The 5,466-nt window shown below is 33.5% G+C and overlaps 1 pseudogene; it reads right to left on the bottom strand.

The window, feature by feature from the left end:
• Positions 1–2,387: 2,387 nt before the first annotated feature.
• LOC134810155 (piggyBac transposable element-derived protein 3-like) lies at positions 2,388–3,644 on the bottom strand (annotated as a pseudogene).
• Positions 3,645–5,466: the final 1,822 nt, after the last annotated feature.

Genomic DNA, 5,466 nt, shown 5'->3' with positions numbered 1-5,466 from the left:
TTTGTATAACTAAATGCCTGTCATTAAAAGCTATGCAATAAACATTTATTGAATAACTAGAAAATTGAGAAATAAATGCTCAATTGTTGCTGTTTTTAAAAACTATTCTGTTATAGTACTTTCGGGGTAATTAACACTTGGCGTATGCCTCCATAACTTAGAGTCTACATAGTGGTAGAGTAGTTGTCTTATTGACTCTGACTATTCTTTCCTTCACTATAAAAGAGTATTATTCAATCTTGATCACTGCAAGATGTGTCTTGCAGTGACTCCCATGAGGCACGTGCTTCCTCCCCAACTGACACTGGTCTTGATAGTGTAATTTCTTTTGTCTATTGGTATGTTAGCAGAAGTGACATTGTGCCATTTCCTTGAAAATGCCATAAAATACACCACCTGCTTTTACCATCTCTCTTGCTGTTTTTTCTCTAACATGAGACCAAATAGCTCAAATAATGGCTGCTCCTTTGGATTTTATTCAGGAATAAGAAGATGGTAAAGCAGAGCTGAGCAGAAATTTCATACCTGAAGCCAATAGCGGACAATATGTACATATAAGAACAATAGATATTATACCCAAAAAATCATTGCCAAGATCAATGTCAAGAAGCTTTCCCTTTATGTTTGTATCTACAACTCAGTGAGTTAATTATTTTATGTAAGGTAAGATCAGCGTCCAATTTCATTATTTTGCAAGCAGATATTTCAGTTTTCCCAGCACTACTCATTAAACAGACTTTTTCTTCATTGTATATTCTTTGCACTTATGTCAAAGATCAGTCGAATGTACAAGCATGGTATTATTTCTGAGCTCTCCATTCTCTTCCACTGGTCTGTATGTCTTTTTTATGCTGGTACTATATAATTTTGATTACTGTAGCTATGCAATATATTTTAAAATCCAGAAGTGTGATTTCTCCAGGTTTTCTCTTGTTTGTTTTGTTTGATTTTGTATTTAATTGAGACATAACAATTGTACATATTTTGAGGGTACAGTGTGATGTTTCAAAACACGTATACAATGTGTAATGATCAAACTCAGGTAATTAGCATATCCATAACCTCAAACACTAATCATTTCTTTGTGCTGAGATCATTCAATATCTTCTCTTCTAGTTACTTTGAAATACATAATTGTTAACTACAGTCACATTGTTATGCAATGGAACACTAGAATTTATTCCTCCTATATTACTGGAACTTTGTACGTTTTGACCAACCTTTCCCCATCCACCCTACCCTCAACCCTTCAAAGCTTCCAGTGAAACAACTATGCTGCTCTCCACTTCGATGAGATCAACTTTTTAAAATTTTACATGCGAGTAAGATTATGCGGTATTTGTCTTGATGTGTCTGGTTTATTTCAATTAACATAATGTCCTCCAGGCTTATCCAAGTTGCCATAAATGATAAAATTTAAGTCATTTTTCATTGCAGAATAGTATTTTGTAGTACAAATATTCTGCATTTTCTTTATCCATTCATTTATTGATGGATAATTAGGTTGATTCCATATTTTGGCTACTGCAAATAGTGCTACATAATAAATGTAGGAGTACAGATATTTCTTTGGTATGCTGATTTTATTTATTTAGATATATACTAAGTGGCGGGATTGCTAATCATATGGTAGTTATATTTTTAATATTTGAGGAACCTAAATACTATTTTCCACAATGGATTTATGAAATTGCACTTTCTTTATGTGTTAAGGGATAAAAGATATACAATCTTAAAAAATAAATAAAAAATTCAAAATGTGTATTGGGCAATTGTTAAAGTGTAGGATTTTTTCTTTGTATGTTTTTTTCTTTTATTTGTGATCAAACTTAAGTTTTTATACACTTACAATTACTTGTTATAAGATATTTTGTAAGCTTCATGATAACATAAAGCAAAAACCTATAATAATACACTAAAAATTTTTTTAAAAAGTGGAATCAAAACATACTACTTGACAAAGCCACTTAACCGCAAAGGAAGATAGTAAGAGTTGAAGAAAAGAAACAACTTACAAAGCAACTAGAAAGCAAACAACAACATGGCAGGAGTAAGCCATTACCTGTCAATAACTACCTTGAATGTAACTGGATTAAATTTTCCAATTCAGAGAAATAGAGTAGCTTAATGGATGAAAAATAATACCCAACAAGAAACACTTCACTCATAAAGACACACATAGACTAAAACTATAGGGATGAAAGATAATATTCCACGTAAATGGAAACCAAGAAAAAGAGTAAGAGTAGCTATACTTACATGAGATAAAATAGATTTTAAGCCAAAAGCTATAACAAGAGACAAAGGTCATTACATAATGATAAAGAAGTCAATACAGCAAGAGGATATAATACTCATAAATATATATGCGCCCAATATTGGAGCACTTAAATATATAAAGAAAATATCAATCTGCAGACAACATTGCCTTTGCCATCAATTCCGTAATTGAATACGATTTCTTTTTTCTTTAGAGCTACATCTGATTCCAGTGGGGCTTTGTTAATGCGATCCTTTCTCACTGTACCTGTTGCCTGATGTTCCATTGAACTGAGCTTATCAAGAAGTGCAATACTGGTGAAAAAGTTATCGAATACAAAATGATATTGTCCAGGGTGTGCGTAAGTCCCTCACTAAACTTATGAATAAGTGATGCACCAACACCGTATTCTTCATATTTAGTATTTGGGTTTTTACCCTGATACGGCTGAAAGCAGCAAATGTAGCACAGACATGTGGCACCACAACAAAACTTACAGCCAAACATAATGGGCTTTCCCTGAATAAATTGTTTGCACCTGTGACAACCAGAATAAGGAACCATGGATTCATTAAAGCTGAAATATGTCTCATTTGGAACAAATTTCATACATCTCTCATTACGTTTGCTTATGAGAAGTCGCAACTTGGAAAATTTGTCCATTGGATCCAAATTTGCATCGTCAGCAACATGCAAATTAGAAAATTTAGTTTCAAAGCGGTCACGCCTCATGGCAGCAATAACCAGTACATTATGCGCATCTGGTTTGTTGTTGTTGTTGTTCCCAAAACATACGGCTTCTAGGAACTGAGATGTAACCACTCAGAAAAATAATTCCCAGAAAATATTTGAATTCGGAGCTAGTCAAGCCAAGATGTACACCCTTAACTTCGAGCCTGTAAGTTGGAGTACTTGACAATGAGTTCAACGACTTCGTCATCATGAAAAAGTTCCAGAATTTCTGTGGGAGTTCTCAATTCGGTGAATAAATCGTTTGGTGGTTCTGTAATTCTACCTGCTACAAGTTGTGCAGTTAGGTCCCTCTCTTCCATTTGCAAACAATTTTTGTCACTTTCCTCCTCCTTGATGGTGGAAGTTGCTGCGCGGTAGACGTAGATGGATCTTCGTCAGGAGAGTCAAATTTAAGTGCATATGAGGGATCATCAGAGTTAGACTCTGCATCAGAATCACCTTTATAAGATTTGCAGTTGCGCGCAACAAAGAACCTGGCAGATTTTTTATTGTTCCACTTTCTTCGTCCCCGGAGTCCTCATCAGAAACAGGTGCTGTAGCATTTTCAGGTGGTTGTATCAGAATAGTACTTGCTTCTATGCTGTCATCTGTATTTAGAGGTTATTTCATGTAAACTTAGAGTTTGAGACATCTTGGGACTAAAACTCAAAAAAGTGATTATTTGTCCTAGTGGTAGTGGTTTGCCGAGTGTTCCAAAAATGGAACATACAAAATGTCAAACCCATAACTAATGCAACAATAATAATTTTGGTATTTTCTTTTTGCAGCACAATTACTAGCATAGGATATAGTGCAGTAAAGTTGCATGTACTTGTCTTTTGATATTGCTTCAAAAATGTTTCCAAAAACTCACATCACTACTTGACAAGCTCCCAGCACGCCAGTATCTGCAGCAGTGACTAACTCTGCGCACTATGTGATAATATGTACCCCAGAAGGCAGACATTTGTGAAAAATCAGACCTTGGAGATGACCTTGAACAGTAGGATATAAATAACTCCCACATGCTTAGAGTTCCAATAATGGAACACTGGGCATATTAAAAAAGATAAAATCAACAACCCTTTAGACTAACGGGAAAAAAAGGAGAGACAACTAAAATAAATAAAATAAGGAATAAAAAGGAGACATTACAACTGACACCACAGAAATACAATGGCTTACTAGAGATTATTATAAACAAATGTAAACCAACAAATTGAAAAGCCTATAAGTGGACAAATTCCTAAACAGCATTGTTCTTATTACTTATAATTGTTTTGGTTATTTAAAGTAACATGCAAAAAAACAAAAATAGGTAAGTGGAACTATATCAAACTAAAAACTTCTGCACAACAAAGAAAATAATGAACAAAATGAAAAGGCAACCTGTGGAATGGAATAAAATATTGGCAAGCCATATATTTCATAGAACATCAACATCTAAAATATGCACGAACCTCCTACAACTCAAGAGCTAAATAAATAAATAATAACACAAATAAAAATTTAACCTGACTAAAAAAAAATGAGCAAAGGAACTGAATAGATATTTCTACAAAGAAGTCATACATATATAAGACGATGTTCTGCATCACTAGTCATCAAGGAAATTCAAATCAAACCACAATAAGATGTCACCTCACACCTGTTAGAATGGCTCTTACATAAAAGGCAGATAAAAAGTATTGGTAAGGGTGTGGAGAAAAAGGAAACTTTGTACACTATTAGTGGGAATATAAAATGGTATAGCCACTGTAAAAAATGTGTGTAATTTACTTTAAAAATTAAACTAGAACTACCATATGATCCAAAAATCCCATTTTGGGGTATATATTTTAAAAAATTAAAATTACTGTCTCAAAAAATATCTGTATTCCATGCTGAGTTCAGTATTATTTACAATAGTGAAAATATAAAACAAACTAATGGTCCCTCAACAGACAAATGAATAAATAAATTGGTATATAAAGACGATAGAACATTCAACTGTTGCATGTACAGCGAAATAAAAGAGAGAAAATTCTTCCATGTGCAATAATGTGGATGAATCTGAAGGACACTATGCTAAGTAAAATATGTCAGAACAAATACATAATACCACTTACATAAAGAATCTAAAATAGATCAAACTCTTAAAAGTGGATAGTAGAATGATAGCTGCCAGGGGCTGGGGGTAGGAGGAAATAGGGAGTTATTAGTCAAAAGGTACAAAATTTCAGTCAAGCAAGATGAATAAGTCCTAGAGATCTATCGTACAGCATAGTGCTGATAGCTAACAATACTGTATTGTGCACTGAACAATTTTCTAGAAGTTATGTCTTATATTAAGTGCTGTTATTATAAATAATAATAAGGAAGGCAAGAGGAAACTTCAGGAAGTAATGGATATGTTTATGTCATAGATTTTGATGAGGGTTTCATAGATGTAGACTTATCTCCAAACTCATCAGGTTGTGTACATTTAATATGCA

Source organism: Pan troglodytes, chromosome 4, assembly GCF_028858775.2.
Source record: "Pan troglodytes isolate AG18354 chromosome 4, NHGRI_mPanTro3-v2.0_pri, whole genome shotgun sequence".
NCBI lineage: Eukaryota > Metazoa > Chordata > Mammalia > Primates > Hominidae > Pan > Pan troglodytes.
This window is presented reverse-complemented; position numbering and strand designations above follow the sequence as displayed.